Source organism: Grus americana, chromosome 1 (genome assembly GCF_028858705.1).
Source record: "Grus americana isolate bGruAme1 chromosome 1, bGruAme1.mat, whole genome shotgun sequence".
Taxonomy (NCBI): Eukaryota; Metazoa; Chordata; class Aves; order Gruiformes; family Gruidae; genus Grus; species Grus americana.
Window position 1 is genome coordinate 104,712,758 of NC_072852.1, and position 24,053 is coordinate 104,736,810.

Genomic DNA, 24,053 nt, shown 5'->3' on the forward strand with positions numbered 1-24,053 from the left:
AAAGAAAGACTGGCTGAGTCTCCGGTATCCTCAGAATTAAACACGTATAGATACCTTCACCACAGTAGCAATCAGACCAGCTCCTCTTGGGAGGTACTCAGGCAATGGCAGTAAGGAGCTTTCTGGACTTTTTGCAGTTTTGCCTGGACTCTGGATGGCTTGGAGAAAGTTTTTTTATTTGAAGGCTTTCTTTGGGAGAGTTTGGAGCATTCAGCCAGTAGTCCTAAATTGCCTACGGTCTAAAAGATAAGACAGTGAATGTAAAAAATCCAAGATGGCAGGCTACTTCTTCATGTTTGTGTATTTGGTCTTTAGCACAGTATCATTCACCTTTTACCAAAATCTCTTAGCAAATGTCTGTGGAGGGAATTGTGTTGCCTTAGCTTGGAGTAAGCAGGATTCCCCTGCACTCAAATACTTGTAACGATCAGGTGTTTCTCCACTTCTGGTTCCATCCTTTTTCTATTGAGATTTGCTCTCCAGCATGATGCCGTGTGTTTTCCACAGTTCCTCTCTGAATTTCTGCCTTGATGCCCCATTCTTTAACACCAAAAAGCTTTACTGAGATAAACAAGTGATGAAATAGTCTGACATACCTATAGGAGAGGGAAACTCTTTAAAAGCTCATTTCTTTGAAGGGTGCATGGTCTCAGATCGTTAAGGAAGTGCTAACAGTTGTCAATGTCACCTAAAGGAGCTTGCACTAGAGTGGGATCTGGGAAGTTATGTATTCTGTAGTCATATCTTCCACTTTGTTCATTACCAAGTGATGATTATGCCTAGCAACAGTTGAGACTGCATCAGGATTTACATTGAGTTCCCCCCGTCTCCAAAAGATGCCCAAGCATGGTACAAAGTCAAACTACAGAATTACATTTTAAAGTTCTATTGTTTGTATGATTGTGTATCAGGCGAACATCATGTATGGCTCCATGCCTTTAGCAGGTTACTTAAATGCTATCGAAGATGTTGAACCAGAATGTCTCCTAGGATAGGGAAGGATTTGAAGTCTGTCTCTGGTGGATGAGCAAATACTTGGGTTTTTTTTTGTTTTTTATTACTACTGAAAAAAACCCACCATAGGCAAAAGTTTTACCACTGCTCCTAGGGTTCAGTACATGTAAAACAGTAATAAACGGAGAATGATTCTCAAAATATTTTGGAAGTCTTGCAAAAAGGAACAAGTCATAATTTTTAAGGCAGCACTAAAAATGTCAACACATGCTCAAAACTTGCATTTAAAGTTTAACAAAATTAAAAAAGCAATTCTGACAAACTAAGTAATTTAAACCCTTCACTAAAGCAGGACTGTAATCCAACCTGAAGTGCTTTTCCATTAATTATGATAACTGACAGATCTGTACTTTTGACAAAACATACTTTTGATTGTAGTCTTGTTCCAGGAAGCGTTCTAGGAAAGATACAAGTGTCTTTGCAGCTTAGCAATTAGAAACTGTGAAAAGAGGTCCCCGGCAGGTGTAGGAGTGAAGCGCCTGTCTGTACATGATGGGGGTTCCACGTCTTTGCCACATAAGTGCATTTGGAAAAGTTGATCTGCGTGTTTAGAAACACCAGCTGACATTTTCCTCCCGGAACCCAGTAACATGGACATTACATCACACCCCATGTCAGAAGCAGGACCAGAAATGCTGGTTGTCACTACTCTCTTCTGGCTCAAGGGGGTCTGAAATGAGCTGGCAACGTGTTAATAGGAAACTGCTTCGCAATGGCTGGATTAGCATTACTCCTCTTCATCATACAGCAGAAATGTTTATGAAACATTAGAAAATTAAATCCAGGGTTCAAACCCCATCAATAAACCACTGCAGCGGAGCAGAATATCGAGAGGTCTTTATGCTGCATATGCTGAAGCGACTTTTCTGTCCATTTTTCGAAAACAGAAAAAAATCCCAACCAGAAGCCCCTGGTTAATTTGACCAACTGTATATCTGAAAAAAAAACCCATGATTAAAATCATTAGAACTGCCAGATATGATGTCATACTTCTTTTCTTCTGATTGATGCAGCTATGTTAGGTTGACAGCTCATGTAAAATGCAGTGTCGTGTCTTATGACATTCTGTGGCAGCTCACATCTAAACCTGAAGTAGATGGGGCAGAACTTTGTAATTGGTCTGAGGAGCCAGAGCTCACACACAGAATGGCCAGAAGCCTCATTACTTTCAGACCAAAAGGGCAACAGGGACTCCTCAGGAAACACACTTCAGAACAGAGTGAAAAGTAATACCCTGAAATCTCAACAGGATACAACACTGAAAGCCAGATGCAGAAGGTAAACATTTGATCAGAACCAGAAAAAAAGTTCTTCTGCGTTATCCTGATATCCATCAAGGTGATACTTACAAATACTCCTAATGCTAAACAAAGTAAAAGAGTTTAATCTCCAAGCAGGATTCAGAAAGAGTCAGCAAGTTTTTCCTCTCACTGAATCAGTAAATAGCAAGTTGTCCGGCTTCCTCTACGCTGTCATCATAGATCTTATATTGCCTTCTACCTCACAATTTTTTTCTTGGTTGTGTTCACTCAAGAGCTAACAGACAAACCCTTCCTCTAGCGGAGCAGCTTAGTTGTTTCCTCTCAATTACTCCCATTCATCCTTTTCCAGACGGCATAGATTTCAGAGGTGTTGGCGAACAGTTGATGAAACTGCGTGTGGCCCCAATAGACAGCTCAGATCACTAACCACTTCATGTCCTGGTCCACCACACGCTCTGTTTGTTTGCTTGCACACTTTTTTCTCCTGATCAAGATGACTTTGGGCTTCTCTGAAAAGCTAAACTCCACCTCCTCTAGAAGCAGCTGTCAGTGTTGCATTGGGTCAGTCTACCTCTAGAGTTTGCCTTGAAAAAAAAAAGCAAAATCTGAAGGGGTAATCATGATTTTAATGATGCTCCCTGATAGCATCAGTAGTCAGTGAATAGGGAGAAGGAATGCTACCCAAGGGAGACTTACTTGGTTGACAAAATATTGTGGTTCTGTTGAATTCAGCAAACAGTGGAAGATGTAGAGAGAATTTAAGGAGAGAGAAACTTCCAGTAGTACAAGCTGTGAAACAAAGCTCTAGAAACACTTGCTCTGTGTTATGTTCTAGGAAATATATATTTTAAGTAAATTTTGTATAATCTAGAGGTTAGTGAAGAAGTAGTCAAAATATGATTGCAGAGTTCCAACAACAACAAAAAAGCCCCACAGGAAAGAAGGTATGGAGAAGGCAAGCTGGTACTGACAGAAGTTAGAGACAGATTCTATCCTGACTTGCAATACTGCTAAACATTCACGATCACATTTAAAATCGTAATTTGGAAAGTGAGACTTATTTACATGGCTCAATACAAAAATGTTGTGGCAAAACCTCCACGCAGCTGCCACCTAGCCTTGAAGAAATATCTGGCTGGATAACAGCCATCTCTTGCAGTAGTAAGTCCTTCACTCTTATGTTTGCCCCCTCCTACCTGAAAGTGGCAGCGTGGCTTCCCTAGGGCGTAGGGTCCCTGTCCTGAAGGCAACACGTATCATCACAGAAAGTGCATTTCCCTGCCCTGTGCACCGTTACGGGCCTATGCAGAAATCAGAGGATCAGACGTACCTTGACCGAAGTCTGTGTATTTGGGTTTTACGTTACCCCTTTGCCATACTTCAGCAGCTGGAACAAAAGAGTTGGGGGATTGTTTGTTTTGGATGTGAAATTTTGTGTGGTGGAGGTGAGTTGCTGTTGTTTTAAATGATGTGGGTTTGGTTGAAGCTGATTCCTAAAAAAAAAAAAAAATTGATAACATTTACTTACCAGATGCCAGCAAAAATGCATTGGTTTGAACAAATACTGTAACTACTAATTTAGTTAAATCTATCCAACTGTGAAAATATATTGGCGTGAACAAAAATATATAGACATGAAACGCATTGCATTTTTTTGTTTGAAAAAAATTGGCTTCAGTAAAGAGCAATTGAAGTTTGAAAATATGCTCCCAAGAAGAAATGTGTTCATTTCCATAAAACATATTGGTGTGTAAATATACAGTATGTATCAGTTCCAGAGCAATATTATGAATTCAGTGAAATTTTGTTCCGTGTTAGTTAGTAAGATGAACCAAGTAAAAGGAATTGCATGCTGCTATTACTACATATAAAATATATGTGGGATGAAGTCCCATTTATAAAGCAATTATAAATGTGAGATATTTTGCTGGCATTTGGAGAACAAAAAAGTCTATAAAACAACACTTTCAATGCAATGCCAATGCAAAGTGAACCAAGGTCAAACCAAACTGGTATCGTTCTTATTGAAAACACTTCACTTATGTACACTTTGAGTTGACAAAAATAATTGCAGAAGAGAATTACCAATGGTGAGTGGAAGCAGAATATCTTATTCAGAACATGTGCTCTCATCCATATTTTTTGTGGAGCGAAGATGCAGAAAAAATGGTGCTGGTAACAGGATTCTCCATACATTCTAGTTAGGTCTTCCTAAGTGTTTGATAATTGGCAAAAGTGTGTGTTTTCCTATGTCTTCTAACCATCAACTAAGAAATAACTACTTTAAGAAATTTTAAAGTTTCTTACCACAAAATTATAGAGCCATATAACTTTAGCATCTCTTATACCTTTATTTACTTATGATTTCAATACATACAATGTACATTACTGTTTGCCATAAAAAAATATTACTGCATGGAATTAATTAGACACTAATTGTGTTCTAAATAGGCTTGGACGAATGTATTTACATATAGTTTAGAATACATCCTAGCTAACATCTTTGAAATACGTATCCAATTATTTATTGTTTTGTTATTTCTGATGCTTTTTAATTTTTAATTTCTTTGTGTTTTATTACTTATGCACAGATTATGTGATGTGTTGGAAAAAACCTCTCTTGCACTCAGCTGAGGTGATAAAGAAATATTCAAAAACTCAATAAGAAGGAAGTTGTTCATTCTGTAGATCATAATGTCATCCATTTTACTTTCATAAGAGTGTCTTTGATTAGAGACACCAGTACATTGATTTTCTCACACATTCTGGTAATTCAAAAGGAGGCTCTAAACATTTAAATTCAACATTTGGGTTTTTTCAGACTAAGGTTTTCACATTAATGCATCCTTAATTGAAAATGTTTTCAAACACAAGTCAAATTACTGTAGTTGATCCAGAGTAAGACTCAAAGAATTGAACAAATACATTGTTTTGCTCATACTAAGAACTATTAAAAAAAAGTATATTTTAAGACTTGATAGGGCCTTTCTGTCACGAGTATTTCTTTTGCTGTCTCTGTGAAAATCAGCCCAAGGCATAAGCTACAGTTAAATAAAAAAAATGCACAACACTGACTTAATAGACCATAGCCTTTAAAATTTCTACACATACTGTCTCTACTCACATTCTCCTAAAAGTCAGATGATCTAGCAGTGAAATACTGCCAGATGATCTAGCAGTGAAATAGTGATCCAGCCAGACTGGATCACTATTTCTCCGTCTAGCAATGAGAATGAGGTTGCAGTTTTGTCAGATGGTGTAATGTTAGATGCCACAATTAGGAACGGAAAGAGGAGACTGCTTAGCTTGTGTCTAAACAATTCTGATGCCATGATTGTCCTTACTGAAGACCTACTTGATTGTGCCATGGCACGCACACCAAAATTCTCTTTAACAAGAAACCAAGGAATACGAGAAACTGTGTACTACAGTTTTTGCCCTGACATTCAGTCAGGATGCTGAGGGCATTCATAAGCCTTAACAGTCCTGACCAGCCTCACCGGGGTCTCCATCCACACCCATGGGCCCAGAAGCTCTATTTAAGCTGAGCTGTGTTAGAAGAGTGCAGGTCTTTAGCTCAGTCCTACTGCTACCTGGTCATAGAATACTTTGATCCAGATTTCAATCAATGACTTGATCTTAGCCTACCTCATCTTATGGACCTGCCTAGTGATTACTGGATCTGATCGTAACCTTGACCTGCAGATTGACTTCACGGTGTGATCTCTGACCTGCTTCATAGCCATGATATTGCCTTATGATCTGAAATCTCAGTTGGACTTTGCTATAACCTCTGGGTCTGTCTTTGCTTGAGTACTGTGGGACTGGGCTGTGGCTGGTGAGACCTCTGTCCTGGTTGGCTGGGCATCCCTGTGTTCCCTCCTGGCTCATCTTTTCTTAGGGAGAAGCCCCACTCTTGTTATTCCCTAACAGATGTGGTCTGAGAGAACACAGTGCCCAAGTAGTGGGAAATAGATCCACGACCTTGGTTTCAGAGATTTGTGCTGTCTTTTAATCTGCTGACACTAGGCAGAAACAAAAGGATATCACCTGGCCCAAAATAAAAGGAGGAAAAATAGATAAGGGAGGAAGGAAGAATATATTCAGACAAATGTTTTTGGGAGACTAGCTCTAGAAAAAGCACAGGTCTGATGGAAGGTCAGGGTAAAAATGAGACTGGATGTTGAATAGATCATAAAGGCTGGGATAACACTGAGGTTGAAATTAAGGGGAAGAGAAATTGTTGGTAAGGAAGAACAAAGCACTGGACACATGTTGTTGAGATCCCAGGAGGAAAGGAGTGTGTGATCATCTAGGCAAGGAGTTATCGTAGAATCATAGAATGATTTGGGTTGGAAGGGACCTTAAAGATCATCTAGTTCCTAGGAAGGTGGATTTAAAACTCTAAGCCTTCTGGTGATCTGTATGAACATCAATGTGATAACATTTTTTCCCCCTCATTCATGTTCATAAATTTTAGAGAAATGCATGCAAGTACTTTATGTAAGGATTTTCCACCTAGGAGATGTTCATAATGAAAGAAATTAACTTGTTGGTTATAAAATATTTATATTGCTTTTGTATTTTTACACGGTGACCTATAACTACATGACAGCCCTTCCTTCTGTCTTCTTCTGCACCTTATCCATCTGTTGTCCTGTTCTACCCCTCCTCTGCATGACACAGAGCCTTGGTCTCATTCAGCCCAAGGAGTAGCTCTAGAGATGATTCATGATTTTGGGGAGAAGGAAGACATTGATAGATAGAATCTCTAATTCACTAGCTGAAAAAAAAAAGGAAAATGTGTGATCAATATGGCAGAGGACGGAAAAAAGAGGAAAAGACAGTCTTAGAGTAATTGAATGATGTCTTTGAGAATTGGATTATGTTTCACTATGCCACAGAGTTCCTCTGTGATGTTAGGTAAGTCACTTAAACCAAATGTTTTTACAGTTGTAATAAATTGATATTAATCCTCATTTTCTCAGTTTCCAACTTCATACCAAAGAAGTCATATCTGCAGAAATGTGAAGTACTGCAGACATCCTAAAGCCAGTGTGAACTGGACTAGGAACACACAGAGCTGTGTAATGAAAATTGGCCACTTGGAATTAGTGGTTACCTTTGACATTAATCTTAATTAAATACTTCATTATAATGTATCTGCAGAACGAGGACAAATTAAGGTTGCATAGGCAATTCTGAATACTGGCATTTCTTAGGTCTTTGATTTTTCAGTTTTAGTGATGTTAATATGTCTTTGTATATCTGTTTGGTCATTTCTTAGAATTCAGTTATTTGCTTTTCTTTCTTTTTGTATTAGCTTATTATTAGCTTTGATTTAGTTACTCTTTTGAAATATTTGCCTAACGTTTTTATATCTGTTATATCTCAGAAGTGTAATCATCACAAATTAAGTAAGTGAAAGCTTCAGGATTTTTTTTTCCCTGAAGAGTGTGAATCTCTTGTGTTAAGCCAATAAATCACAAATGAACACAGACATTATGATTACTAAGATAAATAATGACTTAACATTGCTAATTTTTAATGGCCCAAAATGTGGAACTGACCTCACCCATCTTTGGAAGAAAAATAGTTGAAGTATATTTGGAAAGAAATGAAACTGAAAGAATTATGCAAAATACAGCAACTTAGTTTCTGTTGAACTGTACTTCTTGTTTCAGAGTAGGTGAGAGGTGTTTGTTACTGTAATTGCTACATTATTTTGCAAGTAAAACTTGTAATTGTTTTTGAGCAGAACATTGTTATTTGTGATCATATTGAAGTGTATGTGAATCTCAGAAATCTATGAAATACGTATATTTATAAGTTTGCCAAATTTATTTTTATGAAATCTACCAGAGGTGAAATTCTGGTTCTAGACCTGCAGTATAACAAGCCCTGTTAGTATGTCGTTTAATGAACAAGCAAAGAAGTGAACATGGCATATTTTTTAATGCTCCTCTTCTACATAACAATGCAGTAAAGTGTTTCATTATATCACTTGCCATTGTGATATAGGACAATCAAGTCAGACAGTTTGTGGCTAGGTGGAAAATAGAATTAAAAATAAAAGAAAATATATGTTGCGGTATCTGCAGCCATTAGGAGGTGCAATATTTGTTTTCCCATAGAAAAATTATAATTCAGGAGATTTAATGGGTTAGCATCCATAATACAAGTGCTAGTGCAGTGAAATACAAGAGTTATAAAGGAAAATATTTGTGACAGAGGAGTACAATAAACTATTAAAAGGTTTTCAAGGTGCTTGTACTTGTTAAAGCAAATCTAAGCTCTCCGAAAATCACAAAAGTGTTTTGTGGCAAGTACATTTGGTTGCCATTAATACTTCAGTTGTTAGATGATGGTACTAACAGCACTTTAAAATAGTGATATAAAAAGCAAGATTTTTGCTTCTTATGGGTCTAAGTTATTTCTTGAGTTTTTCTATTAATATCAGCGCTGTGATGTAGCCTATTGTCAGTAATTTTTTAAGTGACAGACAATAAGAGTAAAATGAGTTAGACTGAAAATCAGCCCTTGCTAGAGGCTGTGGATAGAACTAGTGTTAAATAGGGACAGATACAAAATGTAATTTTTAAAAGTGTTTTTCTGGATTTCAGTTGTCTGAAATGTTTCACTTAGAACAGAGATTCTTCTTCTCTTCCTGAACTGATTGGATTATGCTATGTCACATTTTTAAGATCAGAACGATTTTTATAGTACCAAGCTATGGAAAATCGCTAAGTACAACTATGCTCTGTGTGTAGTCTTACTTTTTCCTGTGACAGTATAAAGACTGAAGTTCACAAATGATAGCTGAGCATTGGGCTATCCACTGGAGGCTGGTTTCTTACCTACAGCAGAACTCAATTTGATTCGCTTCTATATTTATAGCTTTTGCATTTTACGGAGGGCAAACCAGGTTAATTAAATAATTGCAATATTTCATTTTAACAGTATACAATAACTATTTATTATAGAAAAGGCAAGTTGAAGAAAACAATAAGAAACATTATTTATGTTCAGTTCAGGCACCTGCTACATGAGGAATGTGGAAGGTAAGAATGGATAATTTTCTAATATTCATACTCCAAAGTACATCTTGATGAAAACATGAAAATGCTTCAACATATCAAAACTAATTATCATTATAGCATTCTGAAATACATGCCTATCTTTCCTAAAAAAAAAAAAAAATAAAAAAAAAATCTTGATTTTTATTTCAGATATTTACAGAAGATTAAACTTAGGGAGTAGCGATTCTCTTTGTTCTCTATAATTATTTCACATATGACATTTCCAAAAGTGATGACGGATTGTAAACAGGCACCAAGTTTACTAAATGATTCAACAGAATCTGGGAAGATGCGATTCATTCTTTTTGTGCCTCCTATGTACAAGCATACTCTGAGGTTGTTAACCATGCATGTATATGAGACAATTTGAAGTTTGCAGTAGTTAGAATATGTGGCTTTCATTTACATAAAAGTTTATGTACTTTTCTTATGTCCTCTTCGGGTGTAGTTGAGTGTACTCCAGTACTGCTGAAGAAATTTGATTCTCGAGTGTTCAAGTACTTGGTTTCAGTCCCTGCACCTTGAAGTAGATTTCTAATGTTATGGAATCAACTTCAAGAGTGATGTCCCCTTGGGAATGAGCCTAATCTGTAATTGCAATGTGATTTATGCGTGTAGATTTGCGGAAGGGAAGCAAATGGGGTATTACTCATGGAAAGTATTGGTACAAACACACAATTTGGAGGGATTTCATTACCAAAAATTCTTATGCAACAAGTTTGGAAGCCAAGGTGATCATGCAGCTGACTATTGCTGAGCATTTCAGACTGTTCAATGTACCATAGTTACAGTAGTTGGCAATGTGAACAATGGACCTTTCCTCCATACCCAGCGAGAGGTCAATGAGTGTAGCCATTGTCTTTAATTTCCTTTATAGCTGACCAACGTAATGCAGTAGTAGATCAAGAGCATAATCCCAGTTGTTTCAAGCTGACCCTGAAGCCACTGCAAGTGAAGGCACTAGAGCAATCTGGAACAACTGCCAAGCAGCCATATTTTCCTGTAGCTGCTAGGTCCACTTTTCTTTCCAAGCTGAAGCATGTTCATGAATTTTCTGGCCTTTGCTGCAGTATATTTACCAAAGTATAACTTTTGATCTCAAGTTTTCATGCAAGTTATCACATCCAGAAGTTTTACATGGTCACTTATATTAAAGTACACCATTCATTAATCTTTTACACTGAGAACAGTACCAAAATTAGAAGGGCAAAGGAGTTTCCAGGGCTTTTAACTTAACCTTGTGAGACCTATGCTCTCTAGTATGTTTTGGCCTGTTTCTCTCTAGGCATTTTAGGGAAATGTTTGCTGTGTGTGGTTTTGCAGTTCATGCTGTTTCTAAGGAATCACTTTAGCCTCTTTTACTTATGGCTGTTGGACTCCACCACTCCTTTGAGAGGTTAGGCAGTCTAATTCGATAAAATGATGTGAGATCTTCATGATGATCATTTCAACAATACTCTGATAAGGGACCCAGTCAATGCATTGCAAGTTCCAGTGAGCATTAGATCTTTGACTATCACTGTGCAACAATTCATTTACATTTAGCTAACACATTTATCTGTACTATATAAACTAACATATAAAGTCAGCTTAGTTGAAATTCTGGTTGTTATCATTAGTCATTCACTCTTGGTTACAGTCATGAGTAAGGCTGAAGATTTACAATTTTTATTGTGTCATCTGATACAGAAATCAAGTGTCTGACACTGTGAATTGTGCCAATATAAGTGTTTTGTTTGTCATCATAGACTATAAGTTTCATTTCCAAATATAACCATGAAATAGCTCTTTCTCAGTCTTCATTTTCATTTTGTAGTGTTTTCATGGTCTCATAGTCTGGCTCTATGGATCGGTAGTATGTGTAGCAAAGTTGGAGGTGTGTATTCTGTGCTTACAGACATTCACCACAAGGATGTGACCATTTTAAAACTAATTCGATAGGATGAATTACCTGATTATACTCCCTGAGGTCCATGTTAGTCCATACTAGTTTATGGATAATGAAAAAAAAGAGAAGTAAAAACCAAAACAAAACCAAAACCAATCCCATTCTTTGAGTTTCTTGAAATTCAAATATATTAATGTTTTGTGTCTTTAACAGGTTTTGGCACATCAAACAAGAGTGAGATAATCCTTCCACAGATTCTGTAGAAACAGAAAATATTGGCTTGGTTGGGTGACCCTCAGAACACCATTAATGTTGCTTTTCCAACCTTTTAGTCATTCTAACATTTGATTACCAAGCTGATGGTATTAACTGCACATGCATACTTCTGAGAGAAGATGAGGAGGATGTTGCCATATTCCTTTTCATTAAGACATCTGTTACTGAAAGTACTTCTGTACTGTAAGGGAAACAAATAGCTAGATAAATGAACTATCTACATAAATATTAAGAACGTGCAGGATGTTTTTGCATTTCAGAACATATCATTTAGCTTAAAATTCTACATGGATTTGCAATGTAAAAAACATTTTCATAGAACGATGCTGGCCTGTATTTTAACAAAGCATACAGATAACGAGGCATATAAACTTAGCCAAGTTCATGAACTTAAGAGCCTTTCTATGAAAATCATAGACACCATTCCTGTGCTTAAAACTATGCAGACACTTAGCTACTTTTCTAAATTCTGACTGTATGGAAACTTTAAGGTGTGCTTACACTGATGTGTTTTATTTTTGATCCTGCGTGCTGCTGCAGTGAATCTCCAGATCATCCACACTTACTGTGCTTTGTGTAGCATCATGGAGTGGTCTTGGAAGTGTACAAGCAAGATTTCATCTGTATGAAACGAAATCATAATGCAAGTTTGAGAATATAGTTTACGCACTTCACTAGCTCATGGACGTTTAATACACCAAGCTGGACTACAACTACAGTTAGTCTAAGAAATCCCTCCTCACCCATTTGCTTATAATATTTTCAGAATGAACAGTTTTGTTGTGTGGAGCCGTTCTTATTGTGTCTTGTTACTCGGTAGCATATACATTGCCTTACTGACAAGAATTTCTTCAAATGAATTGAATTCTATCAACTTAATGATTGAAAGCATAATGGGGTTTTGGTGCATTTTAGAGATGCAGGAGGGAAAAGAAAAAAAACATTAGATTTGCAAGGATTTTTGTGGACCTAGAATGAAATTTTCCTCCTTCATTGACAACTGAACTTTCTGAACTTCAGTAACCTTCAGAAGGTACTAAATGAAATTGCTTTCAACAACCTGTGTTTTCTATAGTTTTGAATTTTTCGCAGACTATGGGATTCTGTAAATGAGTTAAATTCCCCCTTATTTTCAACACAGGAAAATCAAGAACTATCAAATCCTGGATTTTCCAAGTAGCAGTTCAAACTCATTTCAGCCTCAGTAGGAAAACAAGCATTTTGCTGTTTCTCCCAGTGAAAGTAGCCTAAGCTTTCCCCCTATTCTCACTGCGCTGCTTGGGTCATCACCACGTGGAAGGACCTGTCCTGTTGCCACAACCAAGTTGTGACTAAGTTCTACTTGACACCCTGTTTGCAGAAAACTATCACTTGACCAGAAGCAGAGCATCTTAGAAAGTTGATTAAAATTCTGCAAACTGGAAAGGATTATTAAGAATAGTATGCAGGAACACTAGGGACAACATCAAATAGTTTTAATAAATATAATTTAGAGCAAACAAATAATAGATGTATGGACAAAATAGCTGAATAGGGGGCAAATTTAAGGCTAACAGCTAAGTGTTAAATATTTATAAGAAAAACACATGTTCCTTGGTGCTGTCTTCCTCCTTAGCATCTTCTTGAAGAGAATGGTACGAGCCTGGTTGAATGTTGAGGGATGGAAGCTTTGATACTACGGCACTAAGCAGTTTAAACAAAGCACTTTTTCTTTAGTTTCCCTTTGAATGGAGGAAAGCCCTCTTTCAATTACAGTGGGAATTTTGGTTTGGAATCTCATTTGTTTCCTGAAAACAATATCAGATTGGTGCTGTAGCTCAGGTGGTGATTCTCTTTCTTTCTCGCTTTGTGTGTCTCTCCTCTCTCTCTCTCTCCTGCAGAAATTGTGGCAATCCTCACAGCAGAGTTTAAGACTGTCACTCCACTGACCTAGAAATTTGGCAAGAACTTCTTAGGGTACGTATTCTCTTCTTCCTTCCAAATTCAGTCCTATATACTCATATCCTCAAGCTTCCCTCCCACTTAACTTGTAGTGGACCAGCTAACAAGCCTGTAAGTTATTTGTGCTGTTGTCATTTACATTTCATGAAGAAACCTCTATGATAATCCCAACAAGAAATGATAGATTTATATTTATAAGAAGCAAAGTTATTAAAAGATAATAGGGATATAGATGAGACAGTTCCAATTGTAGCTTGGTTTTATTCAAAATACAGTCCTTACCTGCCTAAAACTTCATTCATAAAACTAGACAGACTCAGAAGTAGTCAAGCTTATATAAGGGTATGTATGATATAGCCTTTTTTCCCAAATCCAGTGCCAGTGTGTCTTTTCTATCAAGTCCAAACAAGCCTCATTAAATTAACAATATAACAAAATCTGTTTGGATTGTAATATTTAGAATAATTTTTCCATATCAAGACAGGTAATGCTTTTTCCTTTTACTGCAGAAAGTACAGATTTTTCTTGAAGAAAACCCGGCCTTTAAATGTACATATAGCTATCTCTGTTTCTTTCTACTTTTCGAATTTCCAAAAGCATGACTTTTGACGTAAAAATGCTTATACAGTAGCATGAAGTAAATTCATTGTCTTGAAATATATTGCCCTGAGTCTACTATGTTATTTCTACTGATATCAGTTAAAATTGATAAACTTTACTCACATTAAAGTAATAACATCACACTTGAGGTATTTTAATTTGTAAATTCATCAACTAATATTAGTGAACATTTCGTGAATAGGAAACAATAAGTAGTCCACAACTGAGCAATTGAGCTGTCCTGTACTTCACTGGTGCTACTCCCAGTTTATATGTTTATGCACAAGAAGAATCAGCCAAAGTACATGATTTTTTTTTTGTGAAGGAAATAATAATTGATATGGAAAATGTATTTATGTTTTTAATTGTTTAGCATTTGCATTCTTAGGTGCATAAGGCATCTACTACTGTTCATTATTTCAACATTAGACTGTGCAATTCAGTCCTTTGACTATTGTATTGACAGACTAGATATTTCTCTACATTGTTTTAAGAAGGACTTCCTTTTCTAAGTGATGTCTACGTGACCTTTTGTTATGGAAGAGTGTTGTTAAAGCATGTCCTGAATATGTCAGTTGTATAATACAACTGACATTTAGTATCTGTCCCACTTGAAAAAGGCTTAGCAATATATAGTCAGCGATGCGCGGATGCATCATCCACCTTCCACATGACTTCGTTGAAGTTCATGCTTAAACAATCAGAAATTTCTCTGAAATTGCCGAACTCTTCTTTTTTAGTATGAATTTGTCCATGATCAAGCTGTCATTTGGATTTACCAACTTCTCTCCCATCTGGTGGTAGTTTTCAGTATTTAATTACTTTTTCCTATGATATTGCTCTTTTATATTTGTTGAGAATTTCTCTGCTTTCCATTTCAGGAGCTCAGCATGTGGAGAGAATGTGTTGTGTTCAAATTCTGATACTGCAAATGCTACACAGGCAGACCTCTGGTAGTCTAAAAATTCCACGTCTGGAAACTAATCTTTATAGCATTCAACAATAAAAGTTGCTGTTGATTTTGGTATAGATACTATTTTTGAAAAATTAGAAAAATAAACTGTGGCAAATGATGCATTTCTAAAACAGGTATGCAATGTTTCTAATGTCAGGAGTCCTCCACATATGAAGTGGGCTCCTCAAATAGTAAGCGTTGCCTAAAAATCAGAGCCTGTGTCATACTATGGCACATGTCAGAAAGAGGAATATTAAAAGAAAAACCATCTGTTTTTCTACTATGCTAGCTGATACTTGAAATTCAAGAAAGTTTTCAGGAATGCACCTTAGCAACCTAAAATGTAAACAAGCAGAAAAGGAACAGTTTATATTTCCTGATGATTTAAACTGACCGGAAAGGATGTGAAATGACAACCTAGAGCTGTGTATGTTTCATGCTTTGGGGAGAAAAATGGTTTTTGCTGATCTGAAATAGGCGGGAATAGTTCTAGTCTGGGAGTAGTGATGGACACAGCAGGAAGAACAGTCATTAGTAGTCACAGAATTAATTGCTATTAGGAATGACTCATAAAACTTCAAGTTATAATTGCTTAGACACATCCATATGAAGAAAAAAAGAGAGAAGGTAGAATGGTACTTAAAAATGTCAATTAATGTACCAGACTTCTGCTTGAAGGTCATATAGTCAAGAATATTGTTGTGAATGGCTTGGTATCTGTGGGGAAATCTCATGGAAGATCAGAAAATTAATGGAAATCCAATATCCCCATGCCATTTAGGTCCCTCAGGATAACTAGCTCAAAGAATTTTAGTGTTTCTCTTACTTTTTAGGTTTTTTCCAAAGTAAGACCTAAGTTCTCTTACCTATTTGAATGGAAAATACTTTTGATTCTCTGCATCCTGGTGGTTTCCTTCACAAGTTGTTAGTTCTAGTGAAAGGGACAAGAGCTATACAAAATATCCAAATACAGTTTTGCTATAATAATACTGCAGAGGAATATCTTCTGTCTTATATGTGATGCATCCATTTATGCAGTCCATAATTCAGTATGTTTTTTCATTCATTAAATAGTATTCTGAAAGGTATAGAACTTTATACACTGCTTCCTGAGAACTTCTGCTTGTTTAGTGTTGTATAACGTGTTACTGTAGAGAGTGTATAATAGCTTGTCCTTTTTTTCCTTTCTTTTTTTGGCCCTGGGCTTGTTGTCTTACACTTCTCTACACTGCATTGCATGTCATTACTGCTAGCTTTTCCAGCACTTTCTGACTTATACTGTCTTTTTTTTTTTATGTTGATTCACCCTCCTTCATTCTGTGTTTTGTTATCAACATGTTTTAGCAATTTACCTCTCATTCTTTATCAATTGAACAAAATAGGCTGTAATGGTCTTGTGGCACTCCTTTAGTAACCTCTTTCCAACTGTTTTCCCAATATATATTAATTTAGCCGCTGTATATCATTAACTATATGATCTCTTGAAGCTAACAAAATCAAAAAGCATGTTTTATATTGGGGAATAATGTACTCTAACTGAAACTTTGCTGAAAGCTTTTACTTTTTCTTTCCATATCCATATGTACTACAGCCAGTACCTCTCATCCACAGATAAGATTCTTTTTCCGTATATCTACTTTTTTCTATTTCGTGCTTATTAATCTTACAATTAAACCTAGTACAATAACAGTAAAACTAGCATAATAATATTTCTCTTCCTAATGATTCAAAGCCTTGGGCAAATGCCGAGGATAATTTACTGATGTCTTTGTGAAAGTCTATTGTCCTGATATCCTTTTTGTATCTCCTCAGCATGATGCAAGAATTCCTAGCTAGTACAGCTTTCGAAGGTACTAAAGGAGTAAAAGATGCAGCATATGTTCAAATCTAAGTGTTTTAACATTAACCCATTAGCTCCTGTGGCCTTTACATGAATTTTTCCACTGAAGTGGGGCTACGCCCCTGCGCTGTTCCATGTGATGGGATGTTCTGGTCCATGTGGGATAATATGATTGATTAGGAGCTATGCAAGTTTATTCTTTCACTGGAACTTACTGAAATATCTGCTTTATTACTCATCCCCTGAATAACAGAAAACAAAATATGAGAGAATAATATTTGCTGTTCAGTGTACAGAAACAATAGCTTTATATTTTTCGTCTGTTTGTATGGAATCTTGCTATCTCTTCACAGAAAAGGAAAATGCTACCGTGTGTGCTGGCTGTGGACTGTTTTAAATATTGATGTGTTAAGCTCTGTACAGCCAGCAACCCAGTATGTAGACTGTCTTAGTTTGAATGGAGGCTCCAGCTAGCCGCTGTATGCCATCAGCGTTTGGACTGGTTGTACAGAGAACGTGACATAAATACTTACAGTGCCTCTCAGCCAACCAACACTTCTCATTTAGAAAAATAAATTACTATAACAGTAATACCATACTCTTAGCTCCTTCAAACAAAGTTCTGTCAAGTGGTAGTAGATGGAAAAAATAGATAAAATAATACATTCTGATTTAATTAATTCTTTTCCTACTTCCCCAACTAGTAATATGGAATAGCCAAGAGAACTGAGGAAAAAAGTTTTCATTTAAAACCATATCAAATCACAAAAATAAGATTACCTCATCATTCAGTCATCTTGCTTAGATTTGGGGATATAAATTGAAATAGGAAGATTAGATTCTTCCACTTTTTGCAGATTAAGTTTTGCACAAGTGTTACAGCCACTGTTTAATTTCATACTACTGAGTACTTTCATATGGGTTGTCTCAAACATTATTTTTCATTCTGTAGGGAAGAAACAGCAGAAAAAATGACGAAAAGTGGGTATATAGGTTTAACCAGTATAAGCAATTTGAATTTATTTGGTTTTCCACAGAAGTAAAGATGATTTGTAGTGCTGAGTTCCAAATCAGAGCAATTTATGACCAATCTTTCTCATTTTCATTACATGACAGGAGACCACTTAAAGTGGGAAAACAAATAAGTCCAGTGTCCAGATGTCCAGAGAGCAACAAAACGAAGCCAGTCTAGGATTTGTTCAAGACTGCATAATCTACGCAAGGTTACATCTGAAGACCATCTAGAAACTTGGTTTATTACAGAATGTGGTTACTGACTTGTTACATTTTAGCATTCTATACCCTGTACTGCTTTCTACTTGATTCTGTTATACAAAGCCCTAATGCAAGTTATATCTTATTTCTTTTTGCTTTTCCTCCTTGTTTTTGCTATCCCAGCTGAAACCAGGACACACATCCAGTTTTAGCCTGTTCATATGAGAGAGCTGAAAACTGCATAGGAGGGTTCTAAGATGGCACTGAGGTTCCTTAGTAACATCTAACAGAATCATCCTTAGTAACTTTAAGAATCATCCTCTGGGCAGTGATACTAAAAAGGTCCTAAGATAGCTTGGGAATCGAGTAGACAATTGGTTTTCAATAGGTAGGAGATTTAGATGTTGTCCGATATGGAGATATGGTATGTTACATCATAATATGCTGTTCCTAGTTAGCAAATAATGGTAAAATCTGTTCAGAAATGTCTCAAGTGTTTACAGATAGCAACCGTCAATGGGATTTATTAAAATTTTTATTTAATTGTTGCGTATTATGCTTGCACTTAATTTATGACTGTAGATGTAGACAACTTATCTTGGTTTCAGCAACTGCTTATCTGTACAGTGATGAAAGACATAAGCTGTTAATAAATGCAAAATAAAGAAAGTCCAGGCTTGAATGAAAGCAGCTGATGGAAGAACAGAAAGTCTGACTTTTCATGTAGAAATCTAGAAATATGGGAATTACCCAATTATGTCATTCCAGAGTTCCATCCATCTCAGTCTCCTGGTTTCAACAATGGCCAGTGGCAAACGTCCAGTGAAAGAGGGCAAGGCTGACAATATGAAGATCTTTCTCATGATGCGTTCCTCCATTTCCTAGCAATTAGCAATTTAGGAATTTCCTGAGAAATTGTATGAAATGTATCAAAGCCAACTTGTTAACATTCTCTCAATGGAGTTTTTTTTCTGCAACTGTCTCTATTCTGTGGCAAAATCATCCACAGTTTTAAATGTGTTGTAAATTGTACTCTTTTTATTTGTATTAAGCCTATTTCTTGTTCTTGTTCTTGTTTTAAGTCCACTACCTGACAATTTCATTGGATGAGTAACATTTTACTCAGTTCATCACCCCTTCATGATTTCCTCACACCTTGGACAAACGTTCCTTCCCTCCTCTCCAAGCTAAGCGGTTCCATTCTGTTCAATCTCTCTTTGGTAAGAGAGCATCCCGTGCCTTCAATCTTCCTATGACTTGCTCTGTATCTTTTCCAGTTATTCTGTATGTTTTTTGAGAAACAGCGGCCAGAGAGATAGTATTCAAAATGTGGGCACCCATAGATTCATATGGTGGCATGCTGTGGTTTTGTTTTGTCCTCATTTCCTTTCCTGATATTTTCTGACATTGCTTTGTTGCTACTTGACACTGACTATCAGTGTTTCAATAGAAAAACCAGGCAGTGACTAGGCAATGCCTGAATGGAAATTGCTTATCTCTGTGTATTTCTGTGCATATGTTGGGGGAAAGGGAGGAAGGGGCTGTCTTTGTATATATGTAGGAGGTGGTTTGGTTTCTGCCACACATACATTCTTCTGCATTTACTGCTACTGAATTCCATTTCCCATTTTACTACATTATTTTGTGAGATTTTTCTGTAACTGTTAGGAATCTGTTCTAGCTTTGACTCTTCTGATTAATTTTGCATCACCAAGGGCTTTGCTGCATCATTATTCATCGATCCAGTCCTCTGTAAGCAAATCATAATCATGTTTTCTTTCCATATAGTCCTGGAGTATCCCACTTTCCAAGGCTGCTCTGTTTCTACTACAATACTATTTTTCCTGGGAATTTATTCTGCCCTCCACTGTTGTTCATCTGATTTTTCATGGTATATTTGTGTGTATTTCATATGTAAAGAATATTTTATTCTTTTTAAAAAAAAAACAAAACCCAACGTTTTTCCCAGGCCATATCTTCAACGTTGTGCTTAATATTGTGATAGGTCTTCTGAGATATTGCAGTTTGTATCAGTTAAATGACATATTCTTTTATCTCATGACACTCAACTCACATTTTATTTTACTATAGGCTCCCCAGGGAAGTGGTCACAGCACCGAGCCTGACAGAGTTCAAGGAGTGTCTGGACGACTCTTGGTCATATGATTTAGTTTCAGGCAGTCCTGCGCAGAGCAGGGAGCTGGACTCGATGATCCTTATGGGTCCCTTCCAACTTGAGATATTCTATGATTTTATGTTTTATTTGACTGAAGTTTCATATGTAGGGCAGCGAGAAGGATTAATCTGAACTTCAGTAACTCTATTCAGAAACTGAACATTTCAATTACTTACCAGTATTTTGAAGGGGGACCTCTGTCTGATCAAGAGTCAACAATTTTAAAATGGGGAACTCCTTCATATCAAGGCTTAATAAAGCACTGTGGTTCTATACCTTGCTTTCTCTAGAAATGCTTTCTCAGTGTGTTTCAGTAGTGTAGGAAAAAGATTATCTGTGGGGTTTTTTCTTTGCTTCTCTAATAGTAGTTTTAAGTACATAATATGCATTATATTACCTTATATAATTGCTACTGGAGAAACAGAGAAAATATACTCCATGTTTTCAAAGTGTAAGAAGATATAACCTTAAAGAATGCTTTTATTTACATTAAGATATTGCAAATCACCTTATTGTGTCCTGAATAAATTGTTGCTACAACCTCTTTCCACTTTTACTTAGTTTTCTCTTCAGCTGTTTTGCATATTTACTAGCTTCTTATCAGAGATACTTTGAATATAATTTTTAAATAGGAAAATAAATATTTTCTTACTTTTTCTATCATGATAGATGTAAAGGAGCACATTTTCTGCATGGTGCACAGGGAGTTAGGCATGCAATTTGCATTAATAATGAACCATGCAGAAAATTTACCCTTGAGAGGTACATGTATAGACATCACAAACATTAATCATTAGTGTTGTCCAGCGTTCCTGAACTACTTTCTTATCCGAAAATTATAATATATGTAAGAATTTAATTTCGCATTGAAACGGTTGGAATTCATCTGGTTCATCTTGCATAAAGAAATGACATTGCACAGTCAGGAAGGCTCTCTCCCCTGTCGTGTCTGCCGTGGAGTTTAGTGATCAGACAGACCCCACCACTCCCCTTACATATGAAACTTGTTCAATACTACTGTTTACTTTAAGATTTCTTACATGTGCTTTTCAAGCAAGTATTAAGCTTATTATTTTTCCTGTCAGAATACAGGTCTGGTGGTTTATTAGGGTGTCTATAAAACTTGGATCTGTCACTTCATATATAAAGTACTTCTCTCAGGAATTTGCTAGAATATGTCAAAACTTTCTATACCTAGATGTGAGTACAGAGGTGCTTGTTTCCTTCCCTCCCTCCCTGACAAGCTATCCCTCTGCATAGTTAGCCAACAATCCTGTAAATATTCATGTATATACTTTCCACTGTAAGAAGTGTTACTAACTTGAATAGGATGCACAGCAATAAAGTTGAAACTACATGTTAAAATTTGAAAGATTAGGGCCTTTGGTTTTCAGTAGACTGGCAAGGTCTGTGACAAAATCCTGTGACCTTGCTGGAAAATACTGTTTTCTTTTGGTAACTCACATTTGTAGGTGTCCCTTTACTGGACTCAAACAGAAAGAAAATATAACCATCTTTTTAAAAGTGAAAATATCTCAAAACAGTTTAAAGACCTAATTCCAAAAAGTAGTACATATCTTTTTTTTTTTTCCCCCCAAAAAATGTCTGCAGACTGTGTTTGAAGCAAAGCTAGTATCTGCAGTGTCTCAAGAGGTAGCTAGAGCAATCTGAAATTAGTTTATGAAGCCATGTTCTTACCCCATATGTCTTGTTCTCTTTACATAGGTAAACTGAAGTTGAATACAAATAACCTTTTCTTTGAACCTGTATTAAAAAGTGGGCTTTCATTGCATTTTGTGTGGACTTGCATTAAACTTCAGTTCTGGCAGTCATGAAAACTGAGGTTTTTGAAAAAGCTTACCATTAGTGTTAATATAGCTTACATTAATTATAGCATGCAAAGCGTGGGGTTTTATACCTGCCCTGGTGACATAACATTTGATATCTTACTTACAAACTATGGATTCTGTATTAGACCTCATAGTTTGATTGGCTGATATCTTGAATGAGAATGAGGTTTCAGCTTTTTTGGAATGTCTCACACAACTGGTAGAAGAATTCAAATAGAAACATGGGTATTTAAGAGTGGATGGTTTTTTGCAACTATGTTGTATTTGGTGAAAAAGCCCCACATTTAAACTTTCTCAGGTGAGAAGGGTGCGACAATTTCCGTAAGTGTCCTTGATTTTTTAGGGGTATCACTCAGTCTTAAAGCTACCACTTTTCCGCACTGTCTTTTATTCTCTAGCTTTTAGACTTATACTTCAGAACAGAAAGAAGGAAAAGTGATAAACAATATGCTGGTTTTGAGTGCACCCCCTTCCTCTTACAATATTATTGCTTTCCCTCCAACTTGGGCTGGTTTTCTTGAGCTAGATTGAACGAGAGCACAGAGGCACGCAGTTGCTTGAAGACAACATCAGTCTTTCTGGAAAAGAACTCCCTTAGGAATAAAATCTTGATGAGATGAATGGAATTGATATCAAACAATTCAGACTTGACCTTAACCAGTACTTCTTTTCTGGCTAACCACTTTCTTCACACCACAAGAGCAAGCATACATTTGGGATGAGTAATGCTGTGTAAGTTCCCAAATTCTGAGCTGGCCATCACTGGAGAGTCAAGCAATAACAGCGACCTCCAGGTAGCATCATTCTCAATTGCTCTGAGACTTATTTAGGAAAAATGACAAAATAGCGCTGTTTCTCTGATAGCAGACTAGTCCGAATACTGTACCTCCTATTTCAGTGAGTTGCAGAATACTACACATGCTCCAGTGAGTCTCAGTGAACAGAAGGGAGAACTAAAAAAGACAGGCGAATAACATTTAGCAGTTTAACTGCCTATAGTCTTACCACAGTTTTAACAGATGGCTTTCATAGTGTTACTGTGCATCACTAAAAAGCTGGCATATAACCTCAGCGCATTTAAATTCCAGTATTGTGTTAAATACATGGTGTATTCACTATGTGGGAGTGTGTATATAAACATATTACCTGCCTGGAAGATACATCATATGAAAAGTCAGCGTTGACAATTCTTGTGATAACATCGTAACTCTCTTGGTGTTAAGTACTAGTGTATCTTGTTAAGACACTAGAAAGATTCCTGCCATCCATTCACACAACTGCTTTTGGTTTCTTAACCGTGCACCAGCCTTCATGCCCCTGGCCATTATGTCCCAAGACAGACTTGTTTCAGAGAAATAATAGGAAAAAAATTCTTGAAGACACCCATCTTTCTACTAGCCATAATGCTGTTTGTATTTGTGCCTCCTGTAAGATGTGTAGTTTCATACATAAATGCTCAAATACGGGCCTGTTGTCAGCAGCATGTGTTTCGTGGTCACTCGGAGGAGGAGAGGTGCTAGTGCTGTACTACATTAAGGGCATAGCAGGGTCAGTTCTGTACGTGGTAGTGCAATCACACCGGTTACAGATGTTTAAAGCTTCCCATAGGTGGAAGCTTCAACTTCTGTTATGGTTTCAAATAAGGGAAGTAGAGGCAATAGGTAAAAGTAGACCAAAAGGCAATAGCTAGCTACCTGTCCTATAAGGAGAAAGCAAGAGTACCTCATGCTGTAATACTGGATCTAGACTGAGCAAATGAGACTAAGAAACATTACGGGGGACATAAACAATAAAAAACTAACGTGATAGATACGGAGTTTAGAAAGACTCACTGCATTCTTGCTACATATTTTTTTTTTAGTTAGTAATAAATATGCATTTTTCTACTTTTTAATTTTATGTATATGTGTTTGACCGAGACAACATAATCAGCTACACGGAGTTATCAGTGTATTTG

The 24,053-nt window shown here is 36.6% G+C and overlaps 1 long non-coding RNA gene across 1 annotated transcript in view; it reads left to right on the plus strand.

Moving 5' to 3' along the window:
* The window catches only part of LOC129198948 (uncharacterized), a 44,172-nt gene that overhangs the window by 847 nt on the left and 19,272 nt on the right, over window positions 1–24,053 (plus strand). Inside the window, exon 2 of the long non-coding RNA XR_008574555.1 lies at window positions 13,400–13,475. This is a non-coding gene — a long non-coding RNA (uncharacterized LOC129198948). The remainder of the gene's footprint in view (window positions 1–13,399; window positions 13,476–24,053) is intronic.